Source organism: Podarcis tiliguerta (assembly GCF_965153285.1).
Source record: "Podarcis tiliguerta genome assembly, chromosome: 3".
In the NCBI taxonomy this organism is placed as follows: Eukaryota; Metazoa; Chordata; class Lepidosauria; order Squamata; family Lacertidae; genus Podarcis; species Podarcis tiliguerta.
In genome coordinates this window covers 98,432,707-98,450,633 of record NC_139536.1, presented here as the reverse complement: position 1 = coordinate 98,450,633, position 17,927 = coordinate 98,432,707, and the positions used below count along the sequence as shown (strand labels likewise).

The 17,927-nt window shown below is 42.0% G+C and overlaps 1 long non-coding RNA gene across 4 annotated transcripts in view; it reads right to left on the bottom strand.

Moving 5' to 3' along the window:
* Nucleotides 1-12,026: 12,026 nt before the first annotated feature.
* Nucleotides 12,027-17,927, bottom strand: part of LOC310673453 — a 34,725-nt gene continuing 28,824 nt past the window's right edge. For 3 of the 4 annotated variants that reach the window (XR_014509025.1, XR_014509027.1, XR_014509028.1), the window contains one exon: nucleotides 13,491-14,011. This is a non-coding gene — a long non-coding RNA (uncharacterized lncRNA). Of the gene's footprint in view, nucleotides 13,298-13,490; nucleotides 14,012-17,927 lie in introns of those variants that run through there. The other variant, XR_014509026.1, reaches the window with a different exon arrangement.

The window sequence follows — 17,927 nt, the reverse complement described above, 5'->3', positions numbered from 1 at the left end:
TCTGCATCACATGCTGGAGTAAAAAGGGGTTTTCCATTCCATCTGAACAAATAGAAATTAAGACAATGAGGGGAAACAAGAAATTCCTGGAAGTGTTGAGGAATTACATTTTGAATAGTGACACGGCGGAGGCAGAAAACTTAAACGCAAAGGTTTGCAACATATAAAAGATCAATGCTAACATTTAAATGCAAGGTCGTCAAGAATTGTTGAAATGTAGAAAGCCAAATTTAAAGGACAGTAAGAAATTAGGAACCTGATAAGGAAGGGCTGTTTTAACATTTTATTTGTAATGCAGTTGATTATAATAAAAACAAAGCAATTTTGAAAACAGAAAAACTCACCAAAGCTTCCCCTTTCTCATCATCCCTTACACATAGCCAAAAGTACCCCTTTCTTGTTATTATTGTTTAGTCGTTTAGTTGTGTCCGACTCTTCGTGACCCCGTGGACCAGAGCACGCCAGGCACTCCTGTCTTCCACTGCCTCCCGCAGTTTGGTCAAACTCATGCTGGTAGCTTCAAGAACACTGTCCAACCATCTCATCCTCTGTCGTCCCCTTCTCCTTGTGCCCTCCATCTTTCCCAGCATCAGGGCCTTTTCCAGGGAGTCTTCTCTTCTCATGAGGTGGCCAAAGTATTGGAGTCTCAGCTTCAGGATCTGTCCTTCTTCCTTGCCAAAGGTGCCTCCTTCCCTTACACCAATCCACTTCTTTTACACCTCAAAACAAGCCACTCTCCCCAGAGCTCACCAAAACTCCTCTTCCTCTCCTTAGATTTTCATTGAACCTCTGCTCACTGGCATGTGACATTCAGCTGTCTGTCTCCTGGACAGCTGATCACTCACTTGCTTGGACCCTCTGGCCTGTCAGCCACTCGCTGACCTCAACTGCCCACCTGATTCCATCTAGGAAATTGAATGCACCAGTGGATGTGGAGGACGTTAAAGCTGCAAATGGAGGACCTTCAAGTGACAGAGCACCAGGAACGGGTGGAATTCTACCAGAACTCTATAAAATAAAATAAAAATCTAATGGAGCAGCTTGCAGATCTTTAAACTTATGATTGATTTAATTAAAATGTCTTTTAAAATGCCAAAAAGTTGGGAGTGAGCCAAAATAGTAGTCCTGCCAAAAGAAAGTAAGGATCTATCTAAAACTCCTCCACATAGATCAGCGGTGTCCAACTGGTAGATCGCAGGGTGATCCTTATCGATCGTGGGAATAGAAGCAAAGTATTTAGAATGTTTCCGCCTGCCTCGCTCTGTCCCTCTGATACAGTGGTACCTCAGGTTAAGTACTTAATTCGTTCCGGAGGTCCGTTCTTAACCTGAAACTGTTCTTAACCTCAAGCACCACTTTAGCTAATGGGGCCTCCTGCTGCCACTGCGCCGCCGGAGCATGATTTCTGTTCTCATCCTGAAGCAAAGTTCTTAACCTGAAGCACTATTTCTGGGTTAGCAGAGTCTGTAACCTGTAGCATATGTAACCTGAAGCGTATGTAACCCGAAGTACCACTGTATTTTGTAGTCTGCTGCCGACGTCTGTTGGCTTTATTGATTTGTGCGCTAGTTGGCATCGTAGTTAATGGTTAGCCGCTCCCCGCCTTTAAAAAGCTGGAAAACTCTGGCGGCGTCCCCCCGCTTAGAAAAGCTCAACAATTCTGGCATTGTCGTCCCGTCCCCCGCAATGAAAGCTCAACAACTCTGGCCTTTCTCCCCTAAAAAAAGCTCAGGGACTCTGGGCAATCCTACACACTCACCCACCCCACGCACGCTCCTCCCTCCAATGGCAACTGGCACTGCCAGTTTTTTTATATACAGTGGTACCTCGGGTTACATACGCTTCAGGTTACAGACTCCGCTAACCCAGAAATAGTACCTCGGGTTAAGAACTTTGCTTCAGGATGAGAACAGAAATTGTGCAGCAGCGGCGGGGCAGCAGCAGGAGGCCCCATTAGCTAAAGTGGTGCTTCAGGTCAAGAACAGTTTCAGGTTAAGAACAGACCTCCGGAACAAATTAAGTTCTTAACCTGAGGTACCACTGTACTGGGAGTAGATCACAATCTCTTGGGACTTGGCTGTGCCTGATATAGACCATATAGTTGCCCCACTGTTATCTAAAGATATGAGCTAAAGACAAAGCTAACCATCTAAATAGGGTATCAATATATGGAAAGAGAAAAATCAAGCTTTGTAAAGAGTGCAAGGAAATTAATGTTATTTATAAGGTTAAAAATTAAAAAGAACCAGAAGCATTCTTTTTATGGATGCTGAGAAACTTACCACACTGAATGGCCATTTTTTAAAGCAATATTGGAATTGTAGGGATTTGTCCCATATGTAGACAAATGATAAATATAATCTGTAACACTCTTCAGCTATTATCTTAGTCAATGGATGTTTCTCAGATGAATTTATTCTCTCTAGAGGTATGCTATTATTTATATTATGATGGAGCCTTTAGCTATACCTTTAAGATCTAAAACTGGAGTTCAATTACATACAGAACCATCTAAATTATTATTATACGTGCACAACATAGTTTTGACATTAGGTGATGTAAAAATACAAATTTCTCAAGACAGGGGGGGAAATATTCCTGGCCCTAAAATCAGATTTGACTGCCTTGGGATAGACATATAAAAGGCTCAAAAGGTGGAGGAATGAAAAAATAGCTGACTATTTTTAAAGGTTATTGACAAGATAGCCTTGAAACTTAAGAAGTGGACTGACTTAAGATTGTCTTGGGTGGGTGGAATATGAACTACAAAGTTGAAGCTGTTTCCCAAAATGTTATTTCTGTTTATGAATCTTCCATTAGCTGTAAAGAAAAATATGTTGAACAAATGGCAAGATTTATGTTTAAAATTTGTATGGAACAGTAAAAAAAATGAAGAATTGCTCTAAATAATATATGCACTCCTGGAAAAAGAGGAGGCCTGTCAGTGCCTAATATTTACTTATATTATGCATGCTGAATTAACAATCTATCAGAGTACATGACATCAGATGAAATGGAAGAATTTGAAAGAAGATCATATCCAGGGTTGAAGGATTTGATTTCGTATACAAGGGGGAAATCAATTATCCAAGAAGAACAAAAACCAGGTTTACAATCCATTTTGATGTATGGCTGAGGCATAAAAGGAATGCTCCTGGATTGTCCCCTTGTACTTCATGAAATTATAACAATCAAATAAGACAAATGGAGAAACTGGGAGATATGAGAGAATGGGGAAGACAAGATTTCTATACTCTGTCAGACTTTTTGAATCTTAATAATGAGGTTATATCACTGGAGCAATTAAGAAATAGAATGTTACCTTTTGTCCCTCAAAAAGGTTTAAATATTTCCAGAGGAAGCCTGCCATACATTTTTTCAAAAGCAAGTATGGAGCCTAGAGGAAGTTATTGAAAAAGGAAAATTATAATTATAATAAATGACTAAGAGAAGAGGGAAGGTCAGTAAAATTGAGACTATTTTTTGAACTTTAAGGGAGAGAAAAAAGGGCATCATGAAAAGCATGAGAGAAAGCTCATGGAAGCAAAAAGGCTGGAGTTTGAAAATGGAGTACAATGGTACCTCAGGTTAAGAATTTAATTTGTTCTGGAGGTCCATTCTTAACCTCAAACTGTTCTTAACCTGAGGTACCACTTTAGCTAATGGGGCTTCCCGCTGCCGCTGCACTGCCGCACAATTTCTATTCTCATCCTGAAGCAAAGTTCTTAACCCAAGGTACTATTTCTGGGTTAGCGGAGTATGTAACCTGAAGCGTCTGTAACCTGACTGTATAAAGTGGGTATAGAGTGAACAAAGTATTACTAACAAATTTTAAAGAAAATTGCAAAAAGACCTTATATCTATTCTGTGTAACACCTTACAAACCAATTTTTTAATGTTTATAATATATAATAAAAGTATCCACAGTCCAGCTTTCATCCCTATGGCTAAGGCAACCACCTCAACCAGGTTATGCAATCTATCTATTCATCTGTGTCCATTTCTGTCTTGATCTGGGTCATACACTGATGGTACAGTGTATCCCCAAATCACTACCTCACCTGGCTGACAGCTCTGCACCATCTCATGATCAATCTGCCTATTCACAATTTCATGGATGGAAAGGAAATCCATTAGGTGGCTGTAGGGATCGTAGCAGTTTGTGTTGTCCAAGTTTATAGGGCTGTGATGGATGTTGCCAGCTTGGTTTCCATTGGTGGGTGTAATGCATCGGCTGTAAAGCAACCTTATCCCAATAGAATATTGACCTTGAGGATGATGATGGTGATAATTTATATTTCCATGCCACTTTTCAATCACGAGTCACAAAGCAGCTTACATATCATAAATAATAACATAGTACAACATCACAACCACATCATATATCTTATAAAATAATAAACAAATAATAAAACACCCCCCTTCTATAAAACACTAATGAAAAAACAACTTTAAAAAGAGGCTAAACAGCACAGGCATAAAAAAAGTCATATTGAAAAATTCACAAAGCATTACAATACTCAAATCCACAAAACAGTATTAACAACATTAACAAACTAACAGCCAAAAGCAAGCACTGCTTAAATCACACACACACACTTCCCATCCTCATGACTCACACAGTTGCAATCAAAATTATTCAACACACACACCCCCGTTGCAAATATGGCTATTATCAAAATTTACAGACTTTTCAGCTGTTTGCAATGAACAAATCAAACAAAAGCAATTTGAATAGCTCAACACAACGGATGCTTCAAGTGGTTTCCTCAAATTCAGCTGAAAATGCAACTTATACTAGCTTCTCTGGTCTCACTATTATTCAGCCTTGTGAATAGAATCCCTCACAACAGCACAAATACAACACGTCTTCTTCAGCGCCACTCATGGCAGATGCGTTGTCTTCGTCGTCACTCAGTCTGTCATCTTCAGATCCATCTAGCGCGTTCGAAATTCCCATCTTCTTGAAGCATTTGATGACTGCTGCTGTGGTATGAGGTCCCATGTCTGAATTACCTACATGCATATCAGTGGGTAATATTAAGCGGCTATATTTTGATAGCACGCCCGGTCTTATGTTCCACATGGTTTTCATCCAGTCAGCCATGAGTTCTAAGTCCATCCAACCCTTTGCTTGCACTTGCACAATAATTCCACAGGGGAATTGTACTTACCCTGAGGGATTGCTTTCCTCTTGAAAAAAATGTAAGCTGGTAACTTCCTTCCATCAACTGTAATGGCAAGCATTACTGTACACCAGGCATGTCTAACTTCAAGTAGGCTGTGATCTACTATCCAGAAACAAAAACTGGTAGTGATATAAAACACTCTCCCATTGCCATTCTTCAACTTAAACAAACTATATTTGGCTGAGTTTATGATAAAAATACAGTGGTGCCTCGCAAGACGAAAAGAATCCGTTCCGCGAGTCTATTCGTCTTGCGGTTTTTTTGTCTTGCGAAGCAAGCCCATTAGCGGATTAGCGCTCTTAGCGGGCTTAGCGGATCAGCTGATAAGCGGCTTAGCGGCTTGGGAAAAAGGCGGGGAAAAGGAAAAAAACCCCGCAGGAACTTGCAAGACATTTTCGTCTTGCAAAGCAAGCCCATAGGAAATTCGTTTTGCGAAGCACCTCCAAAACGGAAAACCCTTTCGTCTAGCGGGTTTTCCGTCTTGCGAGGCATTCATCTTGCGGGGCACCACTGTAATAACAAAGGATCGTTGCTTCCATAAAACCTGAAAAGTTTGTTATAAATCAATATATTTTTTAAAATACATGCTTACCTCTGTCATTAGTGTGTCACCTGGGTCTGGATTTCGTTCACCATCTGTTGGATATCGAGTGAGTACTGGGTGAGGGCGAGATTCAGAGCCCTTAAGGTGTTCATCTGTCATGTTGGAACGTTCCTTACTCTTTGTCGTTTTTAGATGTGAAAATGCAGATTCACACCAATAATTTGAATCGAAACAGGAGTAGAATTTCACTGCATCTTCTCAAATTTGGAAATATTTGTCTAGGCACAAACTTTCAAAATGATTCTCCTGCGTGGGCCTTCAGAAAAATGTCATTTTTCAGAGTTAATATCTCATTTTCAAGAGATGGTTTGCTCAATGAGTAATATTAACAGATGATGACTGTAATTTCTTTAATGTCCAAATTGGATTTGAATAGAAATGACATGTACTGTACAATTGATTCAGTTTTGGGGAAGTCACCAAATCTCTTTTCAAACTCCTGAATAACAGAACCAATTTCGGCCACATACTTCTCTGTTTGAAAAACAAAGTCAGGATTTTTTTCCAGATGGTCCCGCATATTAGGATAGTTGATTGTAAGGTCAGTCATCACTAACTTAAATTTTGTTTTGTAGGATGAAACTATGCTGATCGTCTCTCCAATGCATTTACCTTTACCTTGTAGCTTTAGGTTCATATCACTAAGTTTACCTGTGAAATCGGCAAGGAAAGCCTGATCAAACAACCACTCTTCATCTTCTGAGCGTAATCATCTCCCCTCTCCTTCAAAAAGGATATTATTTCTGTCAACAAACTGCAAAATCTGAGCAAAAATTTGTGCCTACTGAGCCACCTTACATCTGTGTGTAAAATTACTTCCTCAAGTTGCCCTTTCTCAAGAGTGAGATTGAAAAGCAGCCTTTGAAGTGATTTTCCACAAATTGAATTTACAATTTTAAAAGCTATGTCCATGACATTCTTTGTGTTCGGTCTCTTGCTTGCCAAAACTTGCTGGTGAATGATACAGTGGTACGCAAGGAAGTCAGGGAAATCGCCATGCTGTCGGCAAAGGGCAATAAATCCATTAGCCTGACCTGTCATGGCTTTTGCTTCATCAGTAGTGATGGCAACAAGGTTGTGTAATGGTACATTAAGCTTACATTAAGGAATAGAAAGAATTAAATATTTCCTGACCTGTAGTTCTTTCTTTTAAAGAAATCACCCCAAGTATTTCTTCTTTGGTGCTGAAATCTTCAAAAACTATATGAATAAAAACTAGTATCTGAGCCATGTCACTGATGTCTGTAGATTCGTCCAGTTGAAGTGAGAAAAGAGCACAATTGGACACATCTTTCAACAGCTGTTCATTTATATATTTACAACCGTGTTTCTTGATAGTTGAAGATCTTGGATAGCAGCTGTGATCTTTTCTATTTTTAAAACTTTCAAAAAAGATTATCAGCTATTGCAAGAAAACTTTTTTACAAACTTTCCTTCAGTGAAATGTTTGCAATTTTTAGCGATCAGGTTGTTCACATTGAAGGATAAAATGGCTGCATTGTTGGAAGGTGAGCTGAATTTTGCCAGTAATTGTTGCTGAGCAGCTAATTTTGATTTAAGTTCTTTGAGCTTAAGTTTACGGATTTCAGTTTTGAGTGGAAAATCAACATCAATTTTATTACAATGGAGAGCATTATAATGGTGTTCCCTTTTTGGTAAGGACACTGAGACGTCACAAATTAAACAGCAACACTTGTCTTTCACCATCGGAAGGTCGGCGGTTCAAATCCGTGCGATGGGGTGAGCTCCCGTTGCTCGGTCCCTGCTCCTGCCAACCTAGCAGTTCAAAAGCACAAAGTGCAAGTAGATAAATAGGTACCGCTCCGGTGGGAAGGTAAACGGCTTTTCCGTGCACTGCTCTGGTTTCACCAGAAGCGGCTTAGTCATGCTGGCCACATGACCCGGAAAAACTGTCTGCGGACAAATGTCAGCTCCCTCGGCCAGTAAAGCAAGATGAGCGCCGCAACCTTAGAGTCGTTCACGACTGGACTTAACTGTCAAGGGTCCTTTACCTTTTTAAGACTGTCAGGGAGCATTACCAGCACAGAATTCAGATGCTGATGAGAAAGTCTACTTACATCTCCATCAACTTTCTCACTCGCTGAATGATCAAACCAAAGGAGATCGCTATGCCTCTAGAGCCCTAGTGACCAAGGAACCAGCAGAGGAAGGTATCACAATGAAGGGTGTGTCACAAGGACCTCCGCAACCTAGCAACCACATCCACTTGAACTGACACTACATAGTTTGCTTATATGGCTTTTAATCCACATATTTGAGGATTAAAGCATCCCGAGATGAACAAGACAGGCCTTGGGATGAAATGCAACACAATACAACCTAGGACATGACCTAAATACTTTATCTGCTTCATAGCAAACTGGCATTTAGAAGCTTTGACAGTTAGGCCAGCTGACTTTATGTGTTGGAAGACTATGGCTATATGTTGCAGATGTTCCTTCCAGGTCTGGCTGAAGCTGGCTACATCATTGATATAAGCAAGGGTAAAATCTTTTAACCCCACCAACATCTTATCAATTAAACGTTGAAAGGTAGCCAGAGCTTAGCCCAAAAGCTAAAACAGTGAACTCAAGTAACCCATCTCAAGTTCTAAAAGTAGTTTGGGGTTGATCTTTAGGATCCATAGCCACTTGGCAATATCTTTTGGTTAAGTCTATAGTTGAAATGAATTGGGCAGCTTCAATTGTTTCCACCAACTCGTCTACCCTTGGCATTGGACAGACATCAGGCACGGTTACTTGATTTAAACGCCTGTAGTCCACACAAAAACAAACAGTCTGGTCTGGTCTGGGAACCAGAATAACTGGGGAAGCCCAAGGGCTGTCCAATGGGATTATTAACCCCAGGTCCAGCATCTCTTGAATCTCTGTAGAGATGATTTCAGCCTGTGAACCTGTTACCCGATATGGAGGCAAAGCTACGGGTCTAGCCTCTCCAGTCTCAATTTTATGTAAAGCCAAATTAGTCTTCCCGGGGAAGTTTGAAAAGCTGGTATTCTGTAAGAACATCTTTAACTTGCCATTCCTGTTCTTTGGTTAAATCAGGGGACAGTATCACCTCTTTCAGGGTGCTTCCTTTACTTTACCTCCCCCAACCTGATAATTTAATTCATGGCTTTATTTCCCCGCTAGTCTCTAAGACTACGTTGCCTCGTTCCTAATAAGGTTTAAGCATGTTAACATGGAAAACTTTACAATGTCCACCTTGTGGGAAGCTTTACTTGAGCAGAGTTAAACAATCCGCTTTACAAGTTTATGCAGTGATCAGCTTGTTGCTGACTCGTTCTACTAATAAACATGACTTCCTGGTTTAAAAATCGCTTTGAATCCCTCTTAAAGAATACACACACGAATCTGATTCATGTTAATATAAAACTATTTTACTCTCAGATTCATTCAGGTTTAAAAGAACTGTACCTGAAGGGAGGCTTACGTTACATAACAAGCAAATAAACTATACCAGAGGTAAGTTGGTCCTAAGGTGACTGCAATTTAGCAGTTATCTTTCAAAAGTACCAGCAACTGACAAACTGGTTGTCACAGCAACTGGTTAGAACATGGAGGCCGTTAGTCCTCTGTCGGAATGTTGCACTTGACTGCACCTTTACATCCCACACAAATTTAAATTAACCAAATAGTTTACATTGGAGATTCTACTAACAATACAGAAGGGACCTTCCCAGGAAACTCCCAGCTTCCTCTTCCGTCTGGGACGCAGCACTTGATCTCCTGGCTTGAACTCTCAGTTCCCGGCTCTGGCATCATACCATGTTTTCTGCCATTGTTGGGCTTTCTGTATGTCACTCGTTGCCAACTCCTTCAGTTCTTTAAGGTTATCCTGGAGCTCGTGTAGGTACGCCATCACGTCCTGGCTCTCAATTTGTTCTTGGTCTGTCCATGCAGCTTTTAAGATGTCCAAAGGACCACATGGTTGTCTTCCAAACAGCAACTCAAATGGGCTGAATTATGAGCTTTCTTGGGTACCTCCCTGTACCCAAACAGGAAATGTTGCAACCAGGCATCCCAATCATTTGGGTGATTGTAGGCATAAGTCTTCAGCCTATGATGCAAGGTCCCATTAACCCATCACAGTTCTCTTCTGGAATAGTCCAGTAACTCGACTGCCAGTTTTTCCACTGTTGCATTTTAATAAAAACACCAGCTCTGGCATAATCCTGAAGTCACAGCTTTATTTTACACCTGAAAAACCTATGCAGCTGCTCTGCTACCCAGAGGAAAGCCTCTACCATCTCAGTGCTGTGTCCCTGTTCATTTCACCCACCTTTCCAGGCTGGCTCTCCTTTACTGGCACAGACATCAGCCTGTCTCCTTTACTGACACAGAAATAGAGCCAGCAGGAAGAGGTTCCCCAACTACCCTTCTTAGTTTTCCCAAGCATCCATTGTCTCCAAATAGATTCTTTTTCTGAACTTTGAAATAGGCCTCAGACAGTTGGCTGAAATACCTTTCCTAAGTAACTTTAGTGGCTAATACTACTATAGAAGGAACATCAGCATGCTGAAAGGTTTTGTACCTTGGCTGTCCTTTGAAAGACGGTTGTGGCGTTCGTACAGAGCCCCCAGTCGTTTCACGGACTATTGACCTGTACACCATGCCACATCCCTCCCCCCTTAAAGAACTTTGGTTCAGGATGGATAACTGAACAGAGTTACACTCCTAATCAAACTGCATCTGACATGCACAGCAAATCAACACATTAATACTTACGTTATACATGCTTAATCTATCCTTGTCAAACCATTACCCTTCTGAACTTTTCCCTTAGCTGCTCTGAGGTGATTCCAAATCATGTGTAGATTAAATGCTTAAACATGTCAAAGTTTCTGGACTGGTCTTCTGGCATTTGGGCATATCTTTCTGCTAAGGTTCCACTAATTCTAGCCCTTAATATTACCATTTTTTCCTCATCCTTTGCTTGCAAATCATTGCATGCTCTTTCAAACGAGATGAGGAGAGCCTCTGGATTATCTTTCTCTTTGAATTCAGGGAACCGCTTGAGATCTACCCTAAACTGGCCTTGGTCCCTTGCACTATTATTATTATTATTATTATTATTATTATTATTATTATTATTATTATTATTATTTTGGTTTTCCCCAGTTGCTAGTTCCAGTCTCCGCATTTCTAACTGGAATTGCATCTCTTTTTCCCTCAGACGGTACTGTTCCCTTTCTTGTTCAGCTTTGTCTCTCTTTCTAATTTAAATTTGTATTCCTGTTCCAATTTCCATTTTTCAAATTCTAAAGAGAGTTTAGTATCTATTGCCTCAGAGGGAATTTCTAATATTTCTTCTAAAATCTGCCCCTCTTTCTGAGGATTCCCATCCCCCCCCCCCCTTCAGAGCTTTCATATAGTGTTTCCCTAACAAGGTTTCTAGGCTTTTTGGGTGGCATTTTGAGTGAGTGTAATTTGACAGCAAAACAGGGTCAGATAGGAGAATTATTATTATTTTTTAACCCACTGCTATTCCCTCCGGCTAGGTTTCCTTTTAGACTGTGGCCCAGAAGTCCTGCACTGACCCTGCAAGCTCACTTCACCCAACCACAAGTCTAACCCTCTGCCAGAATAGCTTCAAGTTCTCTTTTTGATTTATTACTTTGGCCTCACTTCACACACTGGGTTTTCTACAAATATACCAGTATGTCTTCTCACCCCGGATAAGGTGGTCATTCCCCAATCTACCTTGCCCCTCACGGGTGTATTTATCCCACCGCTGCCGCCAATTTTGTGGCGTTCGTACAGAGCCCCTGGTCATTTCACGAACTATTGACCTGTACACCACTGCTTTATTCTTCTGCTGCTGCCACCAACCAGGTTTCTTCTGGTGAAATACTGAGTCTCAGTCAGGTTGTAATGTCAACAACAGAGATTAAAGTTGATTGAAGATCAAATTTTAAATATGTTCGGTTTCTCAAATGCGTGCCCTTAACTAGATGTGGCACGATCTCCTTCAGTTCTATCCCTGTTTTGCACTTAACTGTCACAACCGCTAAGTTCGACTTTTATGGGCTCTGTCTCCCCTATCTCCCAATGGTAAAACCCCTGGGCTGAGCCTCAAAACCAGATAGGCTGCGCCTCTGAGCCTTCTCATTGGTCAATCTACATTAACCATTTCCATCCCCCTGTACAAACATAATCACAAGGAATGGTCAAATGTCACATCAGACCCTGGGAGACAGGAAGGGGAGGGAGAAAGGGAGGGGTAGGTCTCTGGAAGGGGTGAGACCTTACTTCTTTTCCCAGAGTGGGATAAGACTTTTCACAGTCTTGAAAGCTTAGAAAAGAAAGAAATGGGACCCAGAGCACTCTCCTGATCGGTATCCCAAGAGGAATCTACTATTATACTCATGGATTGTTCCCGAAACATATGTAGACATTTTCAATTCCAACATAAAGTTGTCCACTTTTATGCCACTGGAGGGGGGACATTAGAGCCGTCTCCACAGATTGCAGCACAAAAATTTAGAAGATAAGGACGGTACATCCATGGCAATATTTCTCTTCAGAAGTACTTACTTGTCTACCAATGTCCGAATTACTGCTAGTGTGTCAAGTACTATTCCATCCACATTACTTTGTTTCCTTCTTGGTTTATGTGGCCCCCACCAGAGGTGCCTCACTGGGTCCCTCAGGTGGCTTCTGGAGTCTGATACAGGCACTCTGCTGTAGAGGGATGCAGGTGACGGGTGAAGAGCCACACCCGATCACCGACATGGAGTTCCGGCCCCACCTGACGGTGGTGGTCGGCCTGGGTCTTATAGGTGTCCTTGGCCTGGCATATTTGCTCCATCAGAAGTTGCTGTTGGGATTGGAGCTCCAGCAGCCAGTCCGTCACTGCGGGAACTGCAGACACCGGCAGCATGCTTGGGAACAAACGTGGTTGGTACCCATAGTTGGCCTGAAACAGTGTCTGTTGGGTGGAAGCATTCACTTGCATTGTTGTAGGCAAACTCAGCCAATGCCAGATAGTCGACCCAATTGTCCTGGTGAAAACTGCAGTAGCACCAGAGGTACTGCTCCAACACCGCATTCGCCCATTCGGTCTGTTTGTCGGTCTGTGGATGATAGGCCGTTGATAGACAGACCTCTGTCCCAAGAGCCTGATGTAGGCCACGCCAGAAGCGGGAGGTGAACTGAGCGCCATGATCGGAAATCGTTCTGAATGCTACCAGCATTCTGGTAGGCCATGCAGGCAAAAAATGTCAGTGGGTTACTAGACCCAGGGGCCGCCTCAGCCTCCCCTGACCAAACTGGTAGTGGAGCAGCTGTAAATGATTGCCCAGCTGAAGGCAATGAGGTAATCCCTGCATCTGGAGCCAGGGCAGGCTCAGGCCCCTGACTCGGCCTAGCTGGTGTTTGTTGCAGGGGAACCTGTGCAGAATGGGACTCTTCAGGATCAGGTCCCAGACTTGGTTCAGAGGCAAAGGATCCGGTGCAGACTGAGACTCCTCTGGTTCCAATATCTACGAATTTCAATAAAGTATATATATTAAAAAGGACATGCCTAGTAACCAATGAGCCGGCAGAGGGAGGTGTCACAATGAAAGGCATGTCACAATGACCTCCGCAACCTAGCAGCTCCTCTGACACTAGTAAGTCTGCTTATATGGTTATCTGAACATGTATGTATGTATGTATGTATGTATGTGTTATGTATGTATGTAAGCATGACTGAAGCATCTTCCCTTTATGGAGGTGGGAGAAATTGACAATTGGTGGCCTTGGGCAGATCGTGGTGAGGAAGAAAATGCAAAGGCTCCAGAGTCTAGGAGAACTGGCCAGAGAACAGGAAATTGGCAGAAAAGCATCCAGGATTCTCTGTACATTGACAGGGATTGTGAAAGTACGTGTGTGACAGGAGTGTGGCTCTGAAATGGTTTTTATTTTTATTTTTTTAAAAGCTGGCTATTTCATTTGAGCTCTGGTTGCCCTAATGAACCAGCCTCCATTGGAGATACCTGTCTATTTATCTAGAAAACTATTGTCTAGTTTATGCCCTTCCCTAATCCATATAAGACTGGTTAACATGGGTAGCAATCCTTACCCCACTTACCTGGGAATGAGCACCACTGAATTCGATAGGACTTACTTCTGAGCAGACATGGCTAGAATCACGCTGTTAATCATAGTAGCTATATCCCGGACTCTGTAGAAATCTATCAGTTGCCAGTTTGTACCTGTCAGTAAATTGGTTATGTTCTTTTATCATCCTTCTTACTAGCAAAATAAGCCAAATTAACAGCAGGACACACATTAATTAATGCAGGAGGGTGTGTGTGCATTTGTCAAAATACCCAGCCTGTTTCATAAATATTATTGTCCGTCTTTGTGTGCTGTGTTTCCTATGTACAGCTAGTTCTTTTTCACCCTCCCACTCTTAAAACCAAATCTTTGGTTTGTAATTATAGTTTCAGGATGTTGTTGGGTTCTCTTTCTTTTCTTACTTATCCTTCTTATACATATATTTTACTTCGTATAAGATTTAAATCATTTTAGCAGTAGGAAAAGGTCACGTCAGGAGTTCAGATGCCATGTTTTCCCGCCATTTCAGAAATCCCACAGGCTGGGCCAAACCTGGCACTACTTTCAGTATAGCTAGTCCATTTGCAGAGAATACCTTTCTGTAGCTTTCCCTGTCTATAAAGCATGCTATTATTAGGTGCTGTTAGAGCTGGAAGTAGAAATCCCTGGCTCTTGTGAGCCCCTGAGCTTCAGATTGGTGATTCTCTCTAGGCATCAAAGAATTCACAGGTACCAGATCGATTCCACTTGCCCAGTTTCATCACTGGCTCTCTTCAATAGGAAAAGCTACAAAGTCTTCAGGCTGGGACAGATTAACCTGAGCCGTCAACAGAAGGAAATGACTGGCTTTAGGGTTGCTCACTGATCTGATCTCTCCATGTTCACTCGTGGATCCCACCCCACAGCTGTCTACAACTCAACTTTAAGGGTAGAACAGAAATTTGATTCAGTTCAAATTTAAGCACAAATCTACCTAATTCACACTAGAACAAAATACAACGCAACCATCCTTTGACATTCTTGCTTCTCTGAATTTTTGCAGTTCTCCAGCCAAGTAATATGTATGAAAATGCATGTATTAGTCAAAGTACGGTACAAACAAGTGTTCCTTTAGCTGTTGCTTTAGTGGAAGCTGCTTTGCAAAAATGTATATATGTTAGGCAGAATTGCAGACAAGCATTTATATATTAGGAGAAATCAGCCCTAAAATGCCAATGTATCTTCATAAGGATTTTTTAAAAACAAAAAAAAGCCTGATGTGGAAATGTGGAGAACTGAATTTAAGGTTATAAAAACAAAACACTGAGATAAATTGAAATCGACAGCAGCTAGCTAGGGCTGGGGGGGGGGGGTTTACACTCTTGCCCCTGCAGCCAGGGGGGCCTGGCTTAATAGACTACATTATAGTATGAAAATAACTTTTATATGCACTGGGAAACAAACAAAAAAATGTGTGACTCTGTTGTGATAATCACTTTATTGTGGAGGTCTGGAACAAAACCTCCAATATATCCGAGGTATGCTTGTATATGTAAATGAAATTTGTAAATGTTAGAGTAATTTTGGTAAACCTGTACGTGATAGGACGTATTGTGTTAAATATGTGGGTAAATATGTTAGATTAGAGTTAGGTTGGGAGTGGAAATGTGCCTCCACTTTAGTTGCAGAAACAATATTGTTAGGGGAGCACTTTGTTTTACAGTAGCATCGCTGATATTCTTAGCTACACACAACCATTGCAGCTGTGCTATTTCCTTACATCTTTCATCTGCTAATATCTTTTCAGGAAATATTGAAAACCAGTTGTGAGTGGAAAGCTAATTCACTTTGGTGCCTAGTTGAAAATACTGTCCTTCTTCAGCTGACACAATCTCAGCCAGCCTATTTCTTGAATCATTTTAGCCCTGAACAACTCTGGTACATGGAACACTTTTGTAGCACCAACATTACCAGGTTGAAAGTAATACTCTCAAACAATCATATTTTTGCCTGCTTCGCCCAAAACTTGCATGGTATTTTATTTAAGAGTTGAGGGGGCTTTGCGTTTCCAACCCTGTAAAAAGCACCCTCTAGACAGATTTTTCTTTTTTCAGGAGAGTGGCAAACAAACACAAAACTGTTCACATATTCAAAGTGAGGGGAATGATTTATGCTGCCACTCTGAATTGGCTTTGTACATTGTCACATGTCCCAATCTAATTGGCTACATGGTACCAGGGCGTACTACTTAATTCCTCATTGGCTGGGCTCACAAAGACAGCATGAAGAAAATGACAGTGTTTTTAAAATTACACTAAAGCTGATGTCAAGGTGGGGGGTGAGCATTGAGACAGAGGATTTGGGAACATTCAAACTCCTTCCAAACCCCCTGACTGCTACAAAAATATTTCCTGGTGAACATTTAGGTCAGCAGTAATAATTTCCCTCTTTTATCCACTTGTGACTATCCCAGGGCCAGTCCAAGATATTTTGGTGAACCACAAAATGGTGCCTTCTTCCCCAGGGAAGAAAGGGTGAGGGGGGATAAAAATCTACATCAGAATCTGTTGCCCCTGTGAATCTTGCCATCTGAGGCAGTCCCCTCACCTTGCCTCATGGGTGGGCCTGTCCTATGCATCCATACTATTATTACATAGCGTGTTCTCCAATAAATGAGAGCACGTGTTGCGGTGTGGGCCACCGGGCCAGGCCTCTTGTTGCCAGGCTGGTTAATAGTTATTGCCTGGCATCTGTGATTGGATAACCGGGTTGCTGGGGCAAATTGTATGTTGCAAATTGAGTGGGTGGGACCATAGTCTTTAAATATTGGTGCACTCTGGTTTCTCTTTCTCTTTGCAGAGTGCATCGGATCACCCGCCCACCCGCCCTCTTTTCCGGTTGACCTTGCTTTGCCTGTCATGGGGGTCGTCTGCCTTGGCGCAGGGGCCTAGTAGGAATTTTGCCATTTGGTGATTGGCTGTGCCATTTGGTTTTTGCCTACTACTCTGCAATTCGTCACAACTTGTAAGGTTGCGGTTAGGCATTGGTTATAATATGCTGGTGGTGGAGGGGGCTGAACAGGCGGTGCCTGCCCCTCCTATTGCGATGAAGGGAATTCCGTTAAAGGAATCCTGGGGCTTGCCATGATTTCGTCCAATCCCTGTTATGGGACCAGGGCCGCCCAATCCCTGTTATGGGAATCCCTGTTATGGGAATCCCTGTTATGGGACCAGGGCCGCCCAATCCCTGTTATGGGAATCCTTGTTATAGGACCGGGCAGGCAAGCTTTCGGGGAGCTGCTGGGGAGAGCGGCGTGGGTCCGACGCTTAGCTCAGGTGACCCCCCAGTTTGACTTTCTCTTCTACTGGCTACCGATCGGACCTCGGGATGCCAGTTCTGTCCCAGGCGGGGGGACAGATAGTCATAACCAATGTCTAAACAACCACTCACTGATTTTGTATTTTAATAAAGTTGTGGCCAAAATAGTGCCCAAAAACCAAAACTAAATTACGTGTTATGTGTGAAGTTATTTGAGGGGTGGCCTGGGGACCTACACACGCAAATGGTGTTCACTATAAACAAATACTGTCATACTGTGAGCATTGATGGGTATTTCCAAACATATATACACATACACATATACATATATCCACATGTTGTGTTCATTCACCCGATTCCCCTGTCCAATGACCATTTGAGGATTCTCTTCCATTTCATTCTATCATCCTTATCAACATAGACATTATAAAACTGTCTTCTGTTCACTGGCATCAAAACAGTAGTCAGGTGAATTTTTGCCTTAAGAATTGTTTAATAAGTAACATATGTAAATCAGTTGGCTCCATCACATACAATATGCAGCCAATACTAATTGAAAAGACAGCTTTCATCTGATTCTTTCCTTCTTTTTGGGCAAGAAATGTGGGTTTCCCCCCTCCCCCTCATTTCCATTTTTTTGGCAGCTCTTCGGCAGCAGTTAATATCAGTGAACATCTGTCCAGCAGGCAAGTGATTATTGACTCCAGCCAAGCATTAGCTTAAAGATTTGTAGGAGATAACTCCCTTGTCTTTTTAACTCTCTAAAGAATGTCC